Source organism: Balaenoptera acutorostrata, chromosome X, assembly GCF_949987535.1.
Source record: "Balaenoptera acutorostrata chromosome X, mBalAcu1.1, whole genome shotgun sequence".
NCBI lineage: Eukaryota > Metazoa > Chordata > Mammalia > Artiodactyla > Balaenopteridae > Balaenoptera > Balaenoptera acutorostrata.
Window position 1 is genome coordinate 14,690,004 of NC_080085.1, and position 22,983 is coordinate 14,712,986.

The following is a 22,983-nucleotide window of genomic DNA, read 5'->3' on the forward strand; positions in this document are numbered from 1 at the left end:
CTGGATCATCTTGCTACACTCCATCTCTGACCTGGTGGGCTCCGTGTCCAGCCCTCTCTAGCGTGTCCAATCAACACAGACCCTGAATCTCAGGATTTAATATTCTGAGTTTCTTCTCTTAGTGAATGACCTTGGAGGTCCATGACAGGGAGCCATTTGTAAATTTACTGAGGCATGAATTTGAGCCCCCAGCGTATGAAAATGATACACAGGATTAAGCTACATAGCTAGTAAGAGAGCCCAATCCCTGACCTCCGGCTCCGACAGCCTAGTGAGGATTTTTTTTTTTTCCTTAAAAATTTTTTGGTCTATTCATCACTGGGTAGGCGGTAACTATTATGAAGTAATAAAAATGTTTGTTTCCTTGTGAAAAGCTGCCATCAAATGAGGAAGGACTTTTCAGTCCAACCTTAAAAGGCAGTTGACTTGATAGGGGTGGGGCGAGGCCAGCATAGCCATTTGACTCTTGAGGTAATTGCTAGTTGGGGTTGTTTTGTCTATCTATTGTTGTCTAAGAATCCACCCCCAAACTTAATGGCTTAAGAAACAACAACCAATCGGTTGGTCCAAGATTCTGCAGTGTTGGACACGCTCACTGGGCAGTTCTTCTGATAGTCTTAGCCGGTGGCCAGTCAGTTGGTATGTCGTCACCTGGGGGCTAGGCTCCGCTGGGATGCTGGATTGGCTGTGCTTCTGTCTCTTTCTGTGTAGTAGTCTCAGGGCCTGTCCAAGTGGCCTTGCCAGCAGGGTAGCTGGACTTCTTACCTAGTGGCTTAGGGTCCCCAAGAGCGCAAAGGCAGAAGCTTCCAGGCCGTCTCAAGGCTGGGCCTGTGACTTGTTTTACCAACAGGATGACACAAGTCCAGGACCAGCCCAGACTCCAGGGCAGGGAATTAACCAAGGGCGTGAACACCAGGAGGGGTGGAAACAGACTACCTACCACAGTGGTGAACTCTGAAGCTTCTGTATTTACAGATTTGAGCATTCCCAAAGGTCTCAGGAGAAGTTGATTGTACATTAAAATGTAGGTTAAATACATCTATTACTTTTACTCCAGTGGAGAAAGACAGTTATATATGCCTGCTTCTTTCTCCATCCCCAAACTAATGAACCACTTATGACCATGAAAGCAGTGTGGCTGCAGATGTGACTGCCCAAAAGGAAAGGGAACTGAAGCGTGTGACTTCTGTTCTCTTGCCCCTCGCAGACTGTGTCTCGGAGGTATTGATTTTTTAAAAAAGTATCAGTACCCACCCTCAAGTCAGGAGCATGCCAATTGGATCAGGGGACAAGACTATTTCTGATCTCCACCTCCTCTTTCCCAGCAAGTCACATATTCTGAGGTGACTTAGCATGCATAACAGGATGGAGAGCTGCTCTCCTGTAGAAATGGGCTAGTGGGTTCAATCTGTCAGGGTTCCATTTCGGATCATCTTCCCCAGGCCCTTGAGTCACTACAGCCAATGGGGGTGCAGTGGCTACTTTGATGCACCACCTATATCCCCCTTCCTCATCAGGACCCAAGCACTTGTTCCCCAAGCACTCATTCGTCAGAGCTGGGCACTGGTGGCTGATGCCTCACAGCCAAGTCCCTCTTTGGGAATTGTCCTTGAAGAGAGCCACCTTGCCCAAGGTCACAGCCCTTCCCAGGTCAGCGCACATCCAATGACTGGTCACGCTGCCTCAATTCAGGACAATTCCGCAGAGCTATCCCAGCTCCAGAGCTCCCCCATGGGGCTGGCTGATCCTTTGCTGTGACTGTATCACAGCCCAACTTCTCTCTCTGCCCCAGTCCTGCTTAATTCCCTCCATAGGTCTTGACCTGAAGAGCATTTGCTACTAAGCTTCCCACACACCAATGTCTATCTCAAAGTCTGCTTCCAGGAAACCTGACCCAAGATAGGAGGCTTGGAGACCAGGTTACTTCCTGCTACGGACTGGGCCACTGTGAGCACACACAGAAGCAGGACACACACAGCATGGGCCTTCCCCAAACTCTTCCAGGTGGGAAGAGATGACAAGTACTTAAGCAACAATATGAGAAAATGAGCAAACATAATGTAATGTGTGTCTGGTGCCTCAATGATTTCTTCCCCTCCTTGCTCTACCCCTCACAACTTGCCCCAAAGTTATGTTTTTTAGGGGATGGGTGATTCATGACATTGATTATATGGTTAACAATTGTGCCTAAGCGCTCTCCCACCTGATTATTTCTTCCTTTGGGCATGGCACTGGCAATCAAAATTTATCTTTCAAATTAAGGCTATAATTATATTTTGATAAAGATCTAGCAATTCAATGAGAATGAAATTCTGAGGGTTGCCAGGATACGGATGACTCTGGGTTATGGAGAAGGGTTTGCATGCAGAATACTAATAGGTGGTTCAGCACTCTTATCTAGACCTTTCCAATAGCGTCTGATAATGTAGGCCCGTCAAGTACTGTTTCTCTGCTATTATTCTAGGAGGATAAAAGCGATGAAAGATATAAGCAGGGCTTTATGAATGAAAAGGTGATTCATCAGATGTCTTTTGGTCTATCGCACTAGAGTTAAGAAACAGAGTAATAATTATGTGGTGTTACCTCAAAAGGAGGTAGGAGACAAAAGCTTTCTCTTATTTGCTTGCCTCTTTTATTGTAAATAAAAGCAAGATGTCTTAGACGTTGGGTTATTGTTATGTGTTGGGAGATAGGGACCTGCGTTTGCAATGGTGTTGACTCCCGGAAAAATGGAAACAGTGGAATTATGTATGGTGTCATATTCTAGTTTTCCTTTACCTTTTGTTTCTCTTTTACACTGTCTGATTATTACTCACTCATTGATTCGACAAATATGGAGTCCCAGGTATCGTGCGGGTCCTGCCGAGGGATCTAAGAAAGTTTAAGATGGATAATAACTGCATATGAAAATAATAACAGTACATTACAGTAGCACCCAACGTGGTTTTTTGGGGTGGCGGAAGGGGTAATTTTAAAATTGAGATATAGTTTAACATACAATTAAGTTGTGTACATATTTTAAGTGCTGAGTTCAATGAGCTCTGACATAAACGTTTGTGCAACCACCTCCCAAAATAATATATAGTACATTTCCATCACCCCCCAAATTTTAGTACCCCTTTCCAATCTTCCACCCACTTTGTCAACCATTATTATGATTTCTGTCACATAGATTAGATTTGCCCGTTCAAGCACTACATATAAATTGAATCATACAGTATGATTTTAAAAAAATATCTGGCCTCTTTCATTCAGCATAATACTTTTTGAAATTTACTCATATTGTTTTATGTATCAGTAGTTCATTCCTTTTTACTGCTGAGCAATAATCCATTGTAAGAATACACCACAGTTTACCTATTTAGTTGAGCTGTATCCAGTTTGGGGCCATCATGAATAAAGCTGCTAAGAATACTTTTGTACAAGTCTTTTTGTAGATTTACATTTTCATTTCTCTTGGGTAAATACCTAGGAGGGAAAATGCTTAGTCATAGGTTAAGTGTATGTTTAGTTTTACAAGAAACTGGCAGAGATTCTTCCAAAATGGTTGTACCATTTTACACTCCCACCAGCAATGTATCAGAGCTCTATAGAGTTGCTCTGTATCCCCGGCTAACGCTTGGTACGTCAGTAGTCATTACAGTGGATATGAAATGGTATATCATTGTGGTTTTAATTTGAATTTCTCTGCTGACAAATAATGTTGAATATCTTTTCATGAGCTTACTAGACATTCATATATCTATCTTCTCTTCTGAAATGTCATTATGCCTTTTCCTCATTTTTAATTGGGTTCTTTGTTTTTTTATTATTGATTTGTAGTAGCTTTTTATATACTCTGAATGAAAGTTCTTTGTCAAATATATGGATTGCAAATATTTATTCCCAGCCTGTGCCTTGCCAATTTATTTCTAAATGGTATTCTTTTGCTGAGCAGACATTTTTAAAATTTTGACAAAGTCCAGTTCATCAGTATTCTCTTGTGTGGCTAGTCCCTTTGAACCCTGTCAGAGAAATCTGCTTCCCTTAAGTTCATGAAGATTTTGTCATGCATTCTGTTCCAGAGATTTTATAGTTCTAGCTTTTGTGTTTAGGTCTGTGATCTTTATGTAATTACTTCTTGTGTATGGAGTGAAGTAGGGGTCAAAATTAATTTTTTTCCCATATGTATATTCAGTTGTTCCAGAACCATTTGTAAAACAAACAAACAAAAAAAGAAAAACCTTTCTTTTCCCCCATTGAATTGATTTAACGCCTTTTTCAAAAAATCAATCAACTGTATGTGTGTGGGTCTATTTCCGGACCCTTTGTTCTGCCCCATTGATCTGTATGTCTGCTCTCTTGCCAAAACCACCCTGTCTTGACCTCTGTAGATTTATACTAAGTCTTGAAATCGGGTAGCATAAATCCTCCCAATTTGTTCTTCTCTTTCAAGATTATTTTAGCTATTCTAGAACCTATGCATTTTCACATACATCTCAGAATCAGCCTGTCAATTTCTTTAAAAAATGCTGGGATTTTGATTGGCCATTGATTTGAATCGATAGATGAATCTGGGGAGAACAGACATCTTTAACAATGTTGTGTCTTCTAATCCCTGAATATAGTATAGCTTTTGATCACATAGGCCTTCTACAATTTCTCTTAGGAATGTTTTGCAGTTTTTAGGGTAGAGGACACGCAATCTTTTGTTAGACTTATATATTTGATAATATTGTAAATGGTATTCCTTTTTATTTAATTCTCCAAGTTTTAATTACTAGTATATATATAGAGAGAGAAATATAATTGATTTTTTAATATATTGACCGTATATCCAGTGACTTTTCTAATTTTACTCTTTTAGTTCTAGCAGTTTTTGTAGATTTCATAGGGTTTTAAACCTACACAATCATTTTGCTGATGATGACAGTATTTGCTACTTCCCTTCGTATCTTTGTGTCTTATTATACTGGTGAAAGTAGATGTTTTGATTTCTTCCCAATCTTAGAGAAGGCAGCCAATGTTTAACCATTAAATATGATGTTAGCTATAGATTTTTTTGGAAGTGTCTTTCATCAGGTTTTGGTATCAAGGTTATACAAGCTTCATACAATGTACTGGGAAACGTTCTGCTCTATCTTCTGGAAGAATTTTTGTAAATCGGATTATTTCTTCCTAAAATGTTTTATGGAATTCACTGGTGAAGCCATCTGGGCCTGGAATTTCCTTTGTGGGAAAGGTTTTGATTAAGAATTCAATTTCTTTAGGACATACAGGACTATTTCTCTTTTCTCTGTCCCTTGCTAGTTTTTTTCCAAGGAATTGTCCATTTCATCTTAGTTGCTTAATATATTAATACTATAGACTGGGGTAGACAGAAAGACCAAAGATATCACTTGAGGTGGGACTCTGAAGAGAAGAAGGGACTTAGGCAGACAAGGAGGGGAGTTCTGAGGAAACAAACAGTGGTGTGAGAAAAGACATGGGAGTGGGATCACCAATGGTGTGGGTTGTTGGACATGGATTATGCCAATCTGGTTGAAGGAGAAGAGGAGAATAATGTTAGAAAGATAGCTCAGAACTGGATCAATGCCAAATTAAGGAGTTTGGACCTTATGTGGGCAATGAAAGAAAGACCCCTGAATGATTTTCAGACGGGGGCATGACCTATAGAAATGGCACTTCAGGAAGATGGGTTTGGAATGATGGGCTGGTAGGAAGGAGAGAGTGGTGGTAAATGCAGTTTGTATTTTTTTTTTTTAGAACTGGCACAGTATGCAGGGGTGAGCACTGTCTAGAAAAAAGGATAAAGAATGAAACTAGAAAGAGTATAGTTGAAGTTTTCTAAAGGTAAAGGCCTCTGAATATCTATTTCTCTGCACATAACACAATGTTATGCACCCTGTACACACTTACCACACTGTATTATTATTGTCTCTGCTCCCATCTCCATCTCCTCACCTAGATATCCACCTCTTCTCCAGGGGAAGAACCCAAGGTTTATTCATGCTAAAGTACTAGTGTCTAGCCATATAGTAGGCACTTAATTAATATCAAGTGAATGAATGACATCTGAAAGTACGAGTGAGTGAATGAATGAATGGATGAATGAATGAATAGGCAGAATAAAAGAAAATGTATTAGTCAGGATAGGCTACACTATGCTATGCTAACAGATAAACCAACAAAGCTCAGTGCTTTAATACAATAAGAGTTCTATTTCTTCCTCACACAAAGTCTGATGTAAGCCTAGAATGTGTAGTTCCCAAGCAGTGGAGGAAAAGAGAGAAGCAAGGCTCCTGGGAGGTTTTATAAGGACCAAGCCTTGAAGTGGTGTACATTAATTCTGCCTGTGTCCCACTGGCTAGTAGCTGACACTCTGTCATTTGGCCTCAGTCTGACTACATAGGAAGCTGAAAATGTAGATGTACACATAGACATTTGGTAAGCACTAAGGACAAGAAAGGGGTAAAACGGAGCCCTAAAAACTATCTGTGATCGCTTCCAGCCTGAGAGAAACCTAAATCCTAGAGACGCTAAGGGACTTCCTGGGGACCACCCACACAGACCACAGACGAGTTCTGCCTACCTTTCAGGCCTTAATAGTTATCACCTCAGGGCTCGCTTATTGCTAACCAGTTTTTAGATGCCAACTCCTCCAGAAGGAACTCTGAGCCAAATGAAGCACTAATAGACTCCGATGTCGGTTACCTGGTAGCTCCAGCCAGGAGCACAAATGGAGAGAGTCACAGTGTGGGTCAGGGCAGGAAGTTTTGATGATGAACCTCCCAGGAGGCAGCAAAGCAGTCCTGCTCCGGGAGGCCTCTGTGCTAAGCTCATGCCAGCTGCCTAAAAAGAACTCCACATCCCCTGTGATCTGGAGTCTCCTATTCAGGATCAAAGTAACTGCCTTGGCAGGGCCCAGAATGCATGGTGAGGGCACTGTGGCCACGGGAATCGCTGCTGCGGTGTGTCCTGTGTAGCCAGAGGCATGAGGGGAGCGCCTCATCTGCCGTAGGAGGCAAGGTTGCCTCCCTGGGCTGGGCTGTAGTTACTGTTTGGTTTTCAGAGTTGGTGTGAGGGTCAGAGATGATGAAGGTTAAACAAATGGCCCGAAGTTTGGCACATAATGGGTTCTCAGGAGAAGGTGTCCTTGACAATGATGATGGCGATGGAGCAAGAGAAAATGATCTGTCTCCCATCTTTTAAAAAAGTTTGGGGGAGGGGGGCGCCACTGCAGGGAGCCTGCTGCTTTTCCCCTGGAGGCTGCCTCCCTAAGCAGGGCTGTGGACAGTCCAGCTTCCCTGCCCCAATCAGTGGTAGACGCATTTTATTTAAATGGCAGAACTCTCAGAAAAAGAGCCATCAGAGAAATGAGAAGTGAACCAATTGGAGGAAGTAGTGAAAGAAAGGATTAAAGGAGATATCGTAACTATGAGATGAGGAAAGTGAGAAAGACGTTCTCTAATACTTCTTGCTTACCCTGCTTGTGGGCCAAGTATTGTCCCATGGCCAGAAAAATAACTGCCCCCAGGCAGAGGGCCTCAGGGGCTCACGGGAAGCGGCCTCCGCGTGCCCAGGTGAATGCCGCGGGGATGCTGGCAAGGCACCGAGCTCGTCTGCTACACCACTCTTCAGTCCTTTACCCCACTTCTTTGCTTCCTCACAGAACATATACCACCTGATATCATATCGATGTGTTTATCTGTCCCCTCTGTCTCCAGGAGGACAGGGACCTCATACCTCAGTGCCTCAGGCAGGGACAGCGCTCAGTGGCTGCACAGTAATTATTTGTTGAATGAATATTCAGAGAAAGATGGCAAGTTGTTGTCGACATCACGATTATCCTCCGCACGTGAAAGTGGGAGAAGCAGGCCTGAAATAAGTTGTAGGAACAAAGGTGAACATTACTCAATGGCGGGCCATGCAGGTGCCTGACTAATACCTGTTGCGTGAGCATCGTTGTTGTGTGTGTGTGTTAATGGATAAAGAAAGAGTGAAGATCAGAGAATGACAAGTCATTCCTTTCTTGGTTTGATTTTTCTCAGTACTCAGTGATTTCATTCTTGTCATGGCCATAATAGCTATTACTTTGGCCCTGTACACCAAATGGGAAAAAAAACAAAAAACAAAAAAACACCACCACCAGGACTTTCTTTACAGGCTGAAAAATGTAACATATCCAAAAAGGGCAGGTTAGTCTTGGTCTGTTAGAGACCCAGGCCCTCGCCCAGGACAGAAGGGAAAGGAGTGTGAAGGGGACAGAGAAAGGAAGTGGAGTAAGAGAGTGATGGAGACGTGCAGTCCAGGGAAGCAGGAGGCGAAGGGAGGGCCTAACGGTCTGTGAGTCCTAGCTAACAAGTAAATATTCAACTAGGATTTTCTTAATTGTTGAGATGAGCCTTTTGGGGTCTATCCAAATAAATACAAAAGCTCAAGTCCATACTTGTTACTAGAAAGGCCCTGACAGTTCTACAGTTCAGACCCTGAATGGTCTGCTCCGGGCCACTGGCTTGAATGCACCCCAGGAGGAGGGAACTTCTGGAGTCTGCTACCCCTGAAAAGGCAGTTTGCCTGGAAAGTCCCAGTAGAGCCTGCTTTCTGTGGGTTTGCAGAAAACCCTACCACACAGGACACTGGTATTTCTGGAATGGGCTTTTAGCCAGTAGCCAATATCTAAAGAAGACCTGGGAGGGCACACTGGTAAGCTGACACAGTGGTAAGAGAGATGGGAATCTGGACATCTCTGCATGTCACTTGTCCCAGGTGGCTATTGTTCTGGAAAGAACAAACCTTTATGCGTGGATAAAAGGTAAATAAATGTTGTGCTCACCGAAGCTATTGCTTTGACAGCCTTTAAAAGAAAGTTTTTTTTAAAAAAAGAGAACACTGGCTGAACCTCATTCTGAACTAAAATGAGATCGCCACGTTTTGTTTAAGTACTACTTGCCTTCTCTCCACTATCTTCACCTCTTCATGTAAACATCCTTGCCCTAATATCTAATTAATTCCCTGCAGAAATGACAGAAGGGGGCCCCATGACAGCCCACTAAAAGGGGTCTGTCCCATGTCTACACAGGACTGAATCTGTACCTTTGATTGAATTCACTGGCAACTTTCGGGAAACAGCCAGTTTAGAAGGTGGTCTATGGGTTGGGTAAGTGTAATGAAATAATAAATGCTTCTCATTTATTACTGGGAAAAGAAACGGACTAGCCAGCTGTTTTTTCAGTGGGTGAAATTCTGTCAAAAATGCCTCTTTCTGAGGTTGATCTGTTGTTAGATCAAGCAAGGTGACCTATGTGCGACTTGGACCATTGCTTGGGCTCAAAACAGGTCTCGGAGCTGGTGTCATTGACTCATGCCACTTGGTTTGCAGGTTAGTGGCATCTGTGTTTTAACCTCAGTTCCTACTGCTGCATGGGTCTGAGGCTGTAAAAGAAAAACAACAAGAAAATAATTTCTTTACTCTTCAAGGTTATAGTATGGCCTGTTCTTTTCCTGATCTTGCTCTTTTGCCATATCAGTCTGGCCTTGGTGTCTCTTGACCAGTGAAGCTCTGCTTTGTGACACTCAAAGAAAGTTGCCATCTGGAGCAGGAGGGCAGTGTGAAGGCGAGAGCCTGTGTGGGGCTGGGCGACTTGCTCCGAGGGCACTGAGAAGGCATTGCCTTTCTCTCCAAGGCCAATACCCAGCTGCGCGTGCACTGCCTGGGTATTGGCCTTGGAGAGAAATCGAGCCCAGTATTTTGGCTAAGTGGGTGCTTGCAGCTTTCACTGGGTAGGTGACTTAGGGAGGCGTGTGTCAGGATAAAGAATGACTCTACCTGTAGACGACTCCCAGAGATAATCTGGAGGTAGAGTTTGGGAAGAAAGAACAAAGGTGGGGAAAAGCCAGCACTTAGCAAAGCAGCAGGAAAGCAGATTCCTACTTAGTGTGCCCTCCCGCACAATCCTCATTTCTGTGGACGCCCCGGAGCGACTGGGAATTCAGCCTGACTTCTATGCATTTGGTCTTCACGGAAAAGCTTTTGTTAATGCTGACTGTAAATTGACGGGGTGGCTTTAAAGATGCTCCTTGAAGAACAAAAACTTGTGCAGATTATTTCCATAGCACATCAGTGTGTTTAACAACATTAAATAACCCTATTCCCTATTCGTTCCTTCAGCAAGCATTTACTGAGCACCTACTATGTGCCTGACTGTGCCTCGTGCTGAGATACAGACAAGAAATACTCTTTGTCCTGAAAAAGTAAACAGTCTGACAGGGAAATAAGCAGCTACAACTGTATAAGCAGCACTGTCATACTGACCCAGGCAGGCCCCACCAATTCGGAAATGATCATAATTTGGGGAAGGATTGTATTTGTGGTAGTCTAGAAAACATGTCTTCTAAGCCCACTAAAAGAGAAAACGTCGATCATTCCCCTACCTAAAAGTACAAATGACTCAAAGGGCCATGGGCCATAAAAGCATCCACTGACATGATAACAGCAGTGAAAGCGGAATCCCACTTTAATGAGCAGATAAGATATCAAAGCACTCACCTCAGAAGGGCAGGCCTCTGACTGCACTGTTGCCATCTGAGTTGAGGGGGTGCGACCTACAGAAAGAAAAAGTGATCTAAGAGTACAAAGGTAAACAGTAATACGATAAGACCATGTCCTAGGCTGAGAATGGGTCAAATGAATAGCCATGGCAATGACACAGTGACTTCAGTGAATTAGTGTAATGTGAGCTGTCAAAACAAATAACCCCCAATATTTCACTGGCTTAATAAAATTCAGGTTTATTCTTCGCTTGCATAATGTCCAAAATGGGTTTTTCTTCACTGGTGGGTAGCTGCTCTCCTAGCCGGAGCTCAAGGATCCAGGCTCTTTTTTATCTTGTGAAACTACCATCTTCAGTATATGGCTTCTAAGGTCTCAAGAACATGAAGGAAAACATGTGGGAGATTTTTATGAGCTATGCTGGAAGTGGTGCAGATCACTTCTGCTCACATGCTATTGCTAGACCTCAACACGTGGCTACACCCAACTGTAAGGGAGGCTGGGAAATGTAGTCCAGCTGTGTGCCAAAAAAGAGGAAATGACTTTGGTAACTAGCTAGGCCAGACTGCCACACTCAACTAGAGGAAGAGGTCATTCCTCTAGAGGTCAGCGCCATATGGACAGGTACCCTCTCTCTCTCCCTTACTTTGGTATCTCTGATGCCTAGTTGAGAATCTCAGGCCTTCCTGGTCATCTACTGTCATTTACTCCATGCCATGCCTCCCAGTAGCCTTGCTCTCTCTCACCCCCCTGCTTTATTTCATCAGAGTGCCTATTATTACCTGATTACATCCTTCCTTATCAGTCAATTTTTACTTCCTAGCCTTCCTCCTTCCTGGATGTGACCTCCATGAGGGCAAGGACTGTGTCTGTCATGTCTATCAGTCACTGGCAGTGCCCGGCACAGTGCCTGGCACATGGGAAGTCCTTTATCACTCATTGCTCAATAAATGAATGAACCTATTGGGCCCTGGGGTCCATGAATCTTGAATGGATTCATGGAGAAGGTACAACTTGACCTGGACATTGAGTAGAATTTATCTGGGAGGAAAGAGATCAGGAAAAGAAAGAAGGTAGATTAAAGGAGAGAGAAAGGGCCACAAAGATGTATAACTTGAACCATTTATGGAGTTGAATCTCATCCATTCAACCAAAATACTTGAGCTCCTATAACATTACAGGTCCATATTCTAGACCGTTGCTTAGCTGGAAGATGCAAAAAATAAACAAGGAAGCCCATCTCTATCCTTAAACAAACAGCTTGTCTTGAGCTCTCCTTTGGGGTACCTAAGACACTCCCCGTTATATAGCAGGTTCCTCAATCCGGCCAGCAGGGGTCTCCACTGAATGACTTCAGTCTTCCTTTCCAGGATGACCGTGGCCTTCCCACACAGATATCTGCTCCTGTGTCGGGCAGTGGTGTGGGTTAGAAAGCGGGGTAGCAAGGTAGAAAGTGGTGTGGGGCTTTGGACTCAGATGTACTCACTTTGAGGTCCTGGCTCTACCATTTATAATCTTCGGGGCCTTGGGCAATTTCTTAACCTCGCTATGCCTATTCAGCAAATTAGAGATAATCAAATGTGTTTCCTGGGTTTACTGTGGGAACCAAATGATATTATCCAGAGCCTAACTCAGGGTCTAGTCCATGCACATCATGCTCACTAAGTAGTGTTGTCTTCCTTCTTGGCAGCCCCTAACCTGCCCCCTTTGCTTCACACAATCCCTGGTCCAGCGGCAGTAAACTCCTCCTGGGACCTGCAGTGACACTCTTTCCAACCTTCATATTGGGTTGCCTCATAGGAAATTGCCAATATTCAGACGTTTCTTACCTCAAAATGGAAATTTCATACGGTTCTCTTCCAGCGTTTTCCAACCTCCCTGCTAATTCTATCCATCAACTCTGCCTCCACTTCAAGACTACCTCTTCCCTGTACCCCTTCCCGAACCAGAGAGCGTTTCTCTTAGACCTGTCTGTCTAATGTGGCTACCAAGTTAGAAATTCCTCAGGGCACTGATGGCATCGCCTTCTCTTTAAAGTACATCTGCACAGTATGTACCTTGAACTTAATAAGAGGTTACACATTCCATTTCCCAGACCCAAGTGTGATTAGACAGGGACTCCGGTACGCTCGGCGGGACTGGGGTCAAGATCTACTGGTGAGCCTCTGAACTGTGCCAGCCAGCACTGGGGCCCAAGTCCCTTGTCCTCTAATGCGACCCTCTAGAACCAGTTGCCTGCTATAACTTTTTTCTCTCTTTTCCTCTCACTCTACCTGCCTCCTTAGCAAATCAACCTGAGAAGAGAAACATGACAAATGCCTTAAACCTGGGGGGGAGAAGTAGGGTGTCATTTACCTATTTTGAAAGATTGTTGAGTTCTTGGATTCTCATTTGCTTATTTAAGAGCTATACAGTTGAACCATATGAAATCAACAATATTTCTAACTATTTTGACCTACAAAAATATCCATTTCATATGGTACAGCCTAGTGTCTTGGTATTTGGGCTCATTTACAGACATTCATAGGTGAAGTAGTCTGATCCCTGTGTGTGGTCCACTCACCCACATCCTTAGAGAGATTCCCTAGACAGGCTACTCAGCTCCTGACGGGCCCACGGCCTTCAGCAGATTCTGCCATTGCTTATGGAGTTTCCATCAGAGGCTCTGGATTCAAAAATGGCTAGTTCATTTCCCTTTTCCCTGCAGGTACCAACATATGTGTTTGATCTCTGGGCTAAATGTCAAGACCTCCAGGCTTGAGTTTTCAAGTCTTCTGGAGATTAAAGGCTCTCCTCATCACCACGTGGACTTCTCTGTGCTGTTACTCAACAAAGCCAGTCCAGCTCCTCCGAGGGCCAGTGGCAGAACACCCCAGAGACAAGGAGGGAAGGGAAGGAACTCCTAGTTTTCTAAACATGGCAACACATGGGGCAGATGAGCGTGAAGGGCAAGAAGGCTTGTGTGTTTTTCTCCAATAAGCTGTAAGTTAAAAATGCAGAAGCTTTAGACGGATTTTTAGTTATTTACGAACTAGATCCACCTGAATGGGGCAGTCAGGAGCCTCTCTTGTTTTTCTCATTTCATGCACCCAAAGGAATATACAGAACCTTGACAATTACTGTATTCAACACCTTCAATCATTTCATGTGACTTTTAAACAAAGTATTTCTTACTGTCCATCTCTAGTAGAAAATATCCTAAAGACAAAAAGCAAAACAAAAAGGTATCTAAAACTGAATTCAGTTGTCTTATTGTAGTCATTTTGAGACTACTCAAGTAAGAAATTATGCCACTGTCGTTAAGAATCAAGATTTTCATTCAGCATAAGAGAAAAGAGATCAATTATAAAATCAAGAAAGTTAAATTGAAACCCGTAATCTTAGATTTGAGCTGGAAATAGCGGTTTCAACTCATGATTTATCTTCACCTTCTAAAATTTACATATTTTTCTAGTCTTGTCTATTGAAGAAGCTTAGAGTCAATGACAACCCAGCAACAATGAATACCCCTGGCATGCGGAATGTGGTCTCTAAAGCCTGTTCCCTCCGAGAAGAGCCAGGACTTCTTGGAGAAAGGGCTGATTCCAGGTCTGGGGCAGCAAATATGCAAGAGGAACCTGGGCTACCATATCATGCCTAAAACTCCAGAGGAGGAAAGAGACTGTAGGAGGTCCAGTGACCTACTCAATGCCACACAGGAGGCAGGACCCTGGGCATAGCCAGGGCACCTAGTCCACGCCTCTCCAGAAGGCAGCCTCCCCTCAGCCAGGCCTCCAGGCCATGGCCCTCCCAGCTAATGTTCCAACCAGGATCCAGAGTTGTCTGACCAGGGGTTTTTCACTGCCACTCTTGGGGGATTTTGACAACAAATCCATTTTAAGCTACTGTGGCATTGGAGAACTTTAAAAATTAGCCAGGTGAGCAATCAAGACATCCCAAATCTGAAATGCAAGTGCTTGTTCTCTAAGGGTCACATTCCTAAAACCCCCAAGACTATTAGTGCTCTGTCCATATTCCCTTACCCTTATTAGTTTAGTGCACAGCAGCCTGACTTACAGCTCCCACGACCTGCATTCTTTCTCTGACTAAGGAGCCTGCTTTTCTAGAAGTACCAGGGAAATACTGTTTTGGCACCTAGGCAGCCTTCAACCAGTGATTGATAGGAAGTGGTAGATAAATATCCCAACTCCCTCGCCTCTAAGGGGTGTGTTCTGCACTAGCTCCCCGAAGGTGATCCAGCCCCAGTTACCCACCATGATAACATGCTCATACGTACACCCTTTATTGGCTTCCTTCCCTTCCCTTTCTCACTTCCCTCCTCCCCCTACTGGTAGCTTCTTAGTATCACCTCCTGAACCTTCGCCTCAATGCCTGTCCTGGGGAACCATTCTCTGAGCCTGTCTTCCCCAGGCAGATAGAGAAAGAGCCATTGTCCATGAAGAGTGGGCCTCCTTCAGTATTGCTGCAGACTGGGCTAGGCTCAGGCTGAGTCAAAAGACAACACATCTTTTCTGACTCCAGATTCAATATATCATGTGTTAACTATGTGTGTCTTTTATAGAGAGCACACAACTCATTATAAACGTCTTGGCTTTGGGAGTGGAAAGGTCCTTGGAAAAGAATTCCTTTTGGCTTGCAGGCTCATGTATTTATTCCTTCTTTGTTGGCCCAATAAAGGGCATCACTTCTCTACCTATGAAGATACTAATTAGCAAGTAAGTAATTCTAAGTGCAGTGCAGTGGAGGTGGTATGTGGGACCTTTTGTAAGTATTTTTAAATTTTCCATCATTGCTGATGATCTCTAAGTAAATTTTAAGAGACTAACCTCTACCTAGGAGAAGAGATTTATTAGCATGTGTAACTGGGTGTCATGTGCGAATTACCTTACTGCTTCATGGTTTAACCAAGCCAAGGGCATCTGTCCAAGAGGACCAGAGAGTCTCTGTGGACCATAATGGAAACAGAAAGAACCCTTTCCTCTTACATCCAGTGGCTGTATGCAGTGTCTCCTGAATAGAAAGGTGATTTTCACATGCTTTTTCTGATCTGCCTCTCCCACTCCAGCTCCACTTTCTTCCCTGGAATGTCAAAGGTACCTGTGTTCATAACATCACATCTGTAGTTTGAGCAGGAATGAAGGGACTTTAAAACACTGTATTCATCTTTGTGGGTAGAGTGCCTTCCTTCCTCTCCATTTTCCTGCTTTCAAGGAACCAAGAATACCAAAAGCTGATACTCATGTCTTCCCTGTAACCAGCCTCACCTGGTTCTCTGCAAATAATGCAAATAGCTTTGTGACAATTCACCCTTTTCTGAATCTTTGAAGTATTCCTTAGCTATCCATCTGGCTCTCCTGAAAGATCAAATTCCTTATTTCTGATCGGTATTATCTTTTCTATACGTTAACTTGTTGGCGAACATGTAAAACTGCCAGTGTCTCTTTAAGGGGTGTGGGGCTGACGAGGCAAGGGTGGAGCCAGGCTCCCACTCTGATTTAAGCTCAGGCACGCAAGTCTTGAAAACTGGCACAAAGGTGTCATGACTTGGTGATGGACTGGTCATTTTCAGCCCAGGTTTGCTGGAAAGCAGGCGCTTTACCACTGTCTGAGAACATCATGGCCCCTCTGGTAAAGCTAACCTTGGGGTTGATCTAATTATTAGACTGCGCTATTGAGCTGGTTTTTGTAGAGCAAAACAGTTGAATATCACTAATTTAATATTGTTCAATCTAATACCTACCTTGTTGCCTCAGCATCTATAACTAGTGCTACTCAATGTGCGGCCTGCTGACTGGGCACGTCAGCATCCCCGGGAAACTTGGTCTTTGCTCCCTGGGCCGAAGCGTTTCTGGCATCCCAGAATTAAAATGGCTACTTTCTTAGATGACAGGTGAAAAGCGTGTGTTGTGAGTTTCGGGTTTTGTTTTCGGAAGGACAACCTGATAGATGTGATAGATAGCAAATAAGCACTGAGAGAGATGAAGGGCGCAGCGGCCAGGCTGAACGTTGCCAAGGGAAGTGCATGGACCCGGGGTCAGGAGACCTAAGCTTTGTTTTTGCCTCTGCCAAAAATCAACTCTGTGATCTTGGGTCGTATCTTTGAACCTTGATTTCCTCCTCAGTACCTGAGAGGGGTGGCCTAAACAGTAGCTTTCAGTGTGTTGACTGCTGCCCAGAGCAAGAAATACATGTTTACATCACACCCCGGCATACACACATACAAATGCACACATGTGTGACAGAACCAAGAGCGTCACGAAACAATACTACATGAGGTGCATTGTGGTATTTTCTATTCTACTCTCTTCTATTTCATTGTTTAAAAAATGCTAGTCTTGATCTGCTGAATGGATTTCACAATCCACTAAAGGGTCACGCCCTGTGGTTTGAAAAGACACAGAACGCCATAATTTCCGAGGTCTCTTCAGTAGTAGAATCCAATGACTCTGCTAGATGCCTAAAGGAATTTTCTGACAATAGCTGAGCTGTGACAGATGGCTACGTGCTTACATTCTGGAGGAAGTGCATGGTGTAGAACATGGCAGCAGAATGACCCACAGATAAACAAGAAAATTATAAACCATTTCCAAGGAGAACATATAGTGCTGCAGCTCTGACAGTGACTCAGAGAATTAGGATCTCTAAGTCATTACACTGAATGCTGCCCAAGTCAACCAGTATCAGAGACCAGGGACATCCAACCTGTCAGAGAGGTCACAGGCTCCCTGGTTGTAGGCAGCTTTCTTTTCAGTTTCCAGATTGTAAGACACCCCCCACCCCCCACCAAGAGTGATCTCTAGTAGCCTCATTTTTGTTTACAAAAATGAAGACAGGAAAATAAAGAAAACAGGAAGTTGGAGAGCTCCAGACTTTCGTCTTTTGAACTCGGACCCCAATCCTGGCTTCTTCATCTTCTTCTGTTCCCACCGCAGGAAGGGGAACTAATATTTAGTAAGTAGGGACCTGTCAAGGACTTTATCATTTCCCTGGATCCTAAGAACCATTCTGTGAAGGCTCTAGGATCCCCACTTACAGAGGCCCAAAGATTTCAGTCACTTGTTCTGGATCCACTGCTGCTGTGCTGAATCCCCATCGTTCCATCCCAGAGCCCAGGGTCTTTCCCCCAGTGCATCCTGCCATAGCTTGAATACAGAGTCTTTCTTGGGGGGATGATGCCACCTCATTTAATTTTGGTGACTGGTAGAAAGCAGAGGCATAAACAGAGCAGACAGGACTCCGTCAGACAGCAGGAAGGCCAAACCCTGATTTGTAAAGATGGGGAACTTGAATCCTGGGAACGTTCAGTGACTTGCCCACGGGCACAGAACTGCAAGTAGAACCCAGGCTTCTGGTGATCTTTCCACAGGATGTCGAACATTGAAACAACAGCAGCAATAATTAAACAGTACTCCTAGTGTGAAGCATCATTTCGTTTTAGAAGTTAGTTAGGGAAATATTTATATGGGAAAAATCGTTCTGGCTCCTTTTCGTGCATAAATAAATACACAGCCACATTCTCCTATTCTGTGGGTGCTAGAACTTGTCAGGAAGCCTAGATTTTTCTGATGCTGAGGGGTCCATGTTGGCTGCTTTGTCCACAGTGGGGAACAAGTCTGAATTATTGTGGTTCTGCGGAAAAGGAAGCCCAGCAGGGACAGACTGTGGGCACCTGGCTCTGGCGCTGGCGCTGGGTTGTTCAACAGGTAGCAGGAGCCTTGGTGCTCCCTCCTCCACACTGCCAAGCAGAGTTGGTGAGGGGAAGGAAGGGAGGGGGGAAGGGAGGGAGGGAGGGAGAGAATGAATAGTTTCGAGTGGTGAAATCCCCTCCCTTGCTCTCTAACGGATCTGGGAAGTCAGGCAGTAGCACCAGAGACCCTGAGTAGATTTCCATTTTGCTTACCAAGCTGGTGACTGCTGAGGATCGGCTGCAGCCTAGCAGGGACCCAGAGAGCGAACCGCCGACATATCTGTGATGCAATTTCAGATGCTCATTAATATAGTGATGTGCTAAACATGTTCCTTGCTGCTTTCTGTCAGAGGGCATTGGGATGGATGGTTTGTGTTCCCAGCAGGAAAGCGGTGTGATGGGGGTGGGTGTGATGGGTGGAAGGGCAGGAAGGAAGGTTAGCAAGGTACATGTGGGTAGTTAGTCCTGTAGACACTCTAAGAACATTTAAAGAAATCTCTTCCCCTCCCCTGAAGGGGTAGAAATTCCTGTCAGAGTCACTTTGCACATTTTTCTGAAATTTTCACGACATGTAACATTCAGACTTTGATTTCAGCTGTCACCTTCCCCTTTTAAATTCTTGAGAGCCTGGGAAAAGGAAGAAGGAGTAGCTTGTGGAGAGAGCCAGCGGCAGGTGTGGGGCCTCGGGGTAGAGGGGCCTTCTAGGAAGAGAGGCCAAGAATAAGCATTTTGCACTCCTCTTAAGGGCAGTAAAGCTTTAAGGGAGTGATAAGCTCATGAGGCCAGGAAAGGCAGTACTGAACAAGTACCAACCCTAGACTGGGGGCTGGAGAGGCATGGCGCAAGATTGGATTCGCCCTTGATTTTTACCCCTTCCCAACAATTCCTAAAGCCGAGCCTCTACCTGTCCTTAGAAGTGAACCTGGGGACTTCCCTGGTGGTCCAGTGGCTAAGAATCTGTGCTCCCAATGCAGGGGGCCTGGGTTTGATCCCTGGTCAGGGAACTAGATCCCGCATGCACGCCGCAACTAAAAGATCCTGCATGCCGCAACTAAGACCCGGCACAGCCTAAATAAATAAATACATACGTACATACTTAAAAAAAAGAAAAAAAAAGAAATGACCCTGGCTTTTCCAAGAGAGGGGCAGACACCAATCTTCCTCAGTTTCCAAGTCAGCTCATTTCAGATGAACCCAGTGACCATATCCATGCTGTCAATACATCACTGCGAGTCAAGGTCTAGACAATCCCATTATCTTCAGAGTTTGACAGGGGGATCAGCTACGTTCAGTCTAGAAAGACTTTTCACTGCCCTGTGGACGTTTCCTACAATGGCATTTTCTTTCAGCAGTTTGGTTTTATGGTATCTGTTTGTAGTGCTGTTTGTATTTCTGGAATACGACACATCTCCTGGGCACTTTGTGAAAGATTCACTCAGTTCTTGGTTACACCTAATGCTATGGATGACAGAGTAGCAGTTATGAATCCTTTATTTATTTATTTTTTTGAGAAGCACTAGATACTTTTCATGTGGCAGACAGCCGCTTCACATCCCCCAATCAGCCTTAGTTTAGGCAAATTTATCTCAATATTGGTTTGGGAAAAAACAGCAGCTTGGAAGCCAGAGACGGTTTCTAATCCCAGATCTTCTACATGCCAGGTGTGTGACTTTGCAAATTTACTCACTTTCCCTGGGCTTCTGTTTCCTTATTGGTAAAATGGGAGCACTACTTTAATCTCTGGGTGGTGTGAAGATACCATGAATATAACGCACCTGGCGTAGTGCTTAGCATATGGCTGGAGCTCCCTGCAAGAGCCTACAGTCTTGGACAGGAAAAGATACATGCACATAACCTTTTTCCTGTGTAGGGGATAAAAACAAGACATATAGCCCTATTTCCCATTGTCACCTGTGCCATTATCTGCCCCTTCCCTGGGAGGAGTAACAAAGGAAGGAGAGGACAAATACCAGGCAAGGCAAGCAACTGGCTCTAGGGAAGCAGATAAAATAGTGGGAGGGTGTATTCCTTTTCTAATATCATACAACAAATTGCCACAAACTTAGCAGCTTAAAACAGTGCCCATTTATGATCTTGAAATTTCTGTGGCTCAGGAATCTGGGCACGGGTTAACTGGGTCTTTTGCTCAGCATCCCCTTGGCTTGCCATCAGTTTTGGTTGGGGCTGAGTTCTCATCTGAGGCTCAGGGGCCTCTGGGTTGTTGGCAGAATTCAGTTCCTTGAGGTTTGTGGGACTGAGGCCCTCAGCTCCTAGAGGCCCCATTGCTTGCCACCTGGCCTTCTCTACAATGTGGCAGTTTGCTTTTTCAAGGCCAACAGGAGAGTATTGCTGCTTCTGCTTGTCTTTTTTTTTTTAAGGGCTCACCTGATTAGGCCAGATACACCACACTGATTATCTCCCTTTTGATCAACTCAAAGGCAACTGAAGAGGGACCTTAAAATCCCATAATTCACAGATTCCACCTACACTCAAGGGGAGGAGACTATACAGGTTATGTACACGAGAAGGCAGGAATCTTGGGGGCTACCCCAAGAATTCTGCCTACCGGACAGTTCCCTGGGTATACCCAAATAAGCTGAGGAGAAACCTTCTTGCTTCTCTTTGTATTATTTTTATGAAACCAAACATTAAGTAAGAGCACCAAACCTACTATCTTGCATGGCTCAGCCAGGGTGAAATTGTTAAATAGGGAAGAAAAAGGGGCAGGGTGAACCTGAAGATGTGGGACAACCTTGCAATGGCAGTGGCACAGCGAGCTTATGAATGAGTGGATTCAACTTTTGTTGAACTGTTATTGAGGAAAAGGAATCGATTTTTTAAAGAAGGAAAATGGGATAGTTTTCCCTAGAAGAGCTCCATTAGTGCCTGCCTGCCTGCCTGCCTCTGGTGGACACACAGTACTAGGTGATGCTCTGTAACCAAAGGACAAAACTGAAAGCAAAAGCTGTTCCCCACACAAAGATGGAGGGGCCACGGCCACTCAACCTCGTTTCTGAGGGGCTATCAAAATATAAGACCCTGAGCGTCTGGTCTGTGGTGCTGAGGGAATGAGGGGCTATAAGACTCTCTGGTCTACCCCCAAGTCACCTGGGTCCAGCCCCAAATCCTGGCTTCTGCCTTCCTGCTGAAAGGATGAGCCTGGGAGAGGAGGTGCTCAGAAGTCCCTCTACTTCAGGGAAATACCCACTGAAACTTCTGCCTCTTCTTTCCACCAGGCAAGCTTTCTGCTCTGTCCCTTCTCCCAGCTGTCACTAGCAGATGAATTCACAGCCATCTCCGTTGAGTCTGGTAATGACCTCTGCCCTGTTGGGTGGGAGGTGACCTCTGCATCCAGGGAGAGGCTGACTTTTCAATCAGTCCTGGTCACTGAACCACAGCATTCCTCTGAGGGGGGGCTAAATAAAGGCTCTGTCTTCAGCACTTCCCCCTGCTTTACACATGAGAGAAGGAGAGCTCTGATCCAGATGTGGCCCACCCTTTCTACCCCAAGGCCTCCCACACCTCATCTGAGGCCTGAAGAGGCCTCAGGACTCAATGACCCCTGACTGGTTCGCCAAGCACTTACGGTTTCCAATGAAAGGGCTGAGGTTATAGAGTAACGCAAGAAAGAAAAGTTGCTGCCTTTATTCTTGGCCCCATAGAACTTTCCCCTAAAAATACTCTTCCCCTACCCAGGAAGATAATCCTGGGATCTCTAACCCTTGGGCTTGAAGTCTTCTTGGAGATAAAACACCAAGTGAGAATAAATCTAGGTCAAAGGGAGTAATCTGCTCTGTAGCTGAGGGTGAGAGAATATAACAGATAGATAGTACACTCTGGTTATGGTTGTGTACAATACAATAGCTACCTGTGGCTATTTAAATTTAAATTAAATAAAATTAAAAATTAAAGGTACTTAGTAGCCAGTGTGGCTAGTGGTTACCACATTGGACTGTACAGCTAATACAGCATTTCATCATCACAGAGTTCTATTTGATGGCACTGTTTTAAAGGCATAGATAGCACTGTCCCTTTGACCCTGTCCATGTGATGTTTCTTTAGCATCTTTGGAAATATGTCCTTGTTTCTACTGGTGGTCCTTGTGGTTATGATGTATTATTCTGGGGGGGAAAAAAAACCAACACTGCTAAAGACTGCTTAAGAAAACAAAACCAAAACCAAAAACAACTGCTGTAAATGCAGTGCCGGGGGAGGGGGGGATTAATTATCAAAAGGCTGCGTTTTTCCCAATTTTCTTTCTTCTATTCCCGCCCCCGCTTCTACAAAAGTATCTATCTTCCCTTCTTTTACATTTGCCTTCCTGCTTTATCTGTAGAGCGTCATGTTTTATGTAAGGCTTCTCAGACGAAGTGAAATGGTAGACCAGATTTCAAAAAGAAAAGGATCGGACGGGAACCAAAAGTTTGTTTGGGGCACAGGAATAAACAGTGGGACAGAATGCCCCCAAATCACACCCTGGGAAAAAAAGGAAAAGCAGAAGGAGAGGACGAGACTGGGAGATGCAGGGTAGGTCTGGTCCAGATAGTAGGTCTGGAGGGTAAAGCAGACTGGGGCAGTTCTCGCCATTCCTGAGGCTGGCAGGCTGCCCAGGTGCTCAGGAGTTCCTCTGTGCAGTAACTTCCTAATCAGACTCTTCCTGCTTAGGAACAGTGCCTTCCATAAGAATTTATCTTTGACTCACGGGTGACCTCCATCTTAGGCTCAGTGTGTGCATGAAGAAGACATACTGGGTGAAATGCTGTGT

The 22,983-nt window shown here is 44.5% G+C and overlaps 1 protein-coding gene and 1 long non-coding RNA gene across 5 annotated transcripts in view; one reads left to right on the forward strand and one right to left on the reverse strand.

The window, feature by feature from the left end:
- Positions 1-22,983, forward strand: part of NHS (NHS actin remodeling regulator) — a 353,067-nt gene that overhangs the window by 268,468 nt on the left and 61,616 nt on the right. The gene's annotated exons all lie outside the window — the stretch shown is intronic.
- Positions 1-22,983, reverse strand: part of LOC103011421 (uncharacterized) — a 95,406-nt gene that overhangs the window by 9,604 nt on the left and 62,819 nt on the right. For 2 of the 3 annotated variants that reach the window (XR_009006600.1, XR_009006598.1), the window contains exons 4-7: positions 10,529-10,584; positions 7,726-7,858; positions 3,358-3,468; positions 2,817-2,871 (exon numbers count right to left, since the gene is read on the reverse strand). This is a non-coding gene — a long non-coding RNA (uncharacterized LOC103011421). The remainder of the gene's footprint in view (positions 1-2,816; positions 2,872-3,357; positions 3,469-7,725; positions 7,859-10,528; positions 10,585-22,983) is intronic. The other variant, XR_009006599.1, reaches the window with a different exon arrangement.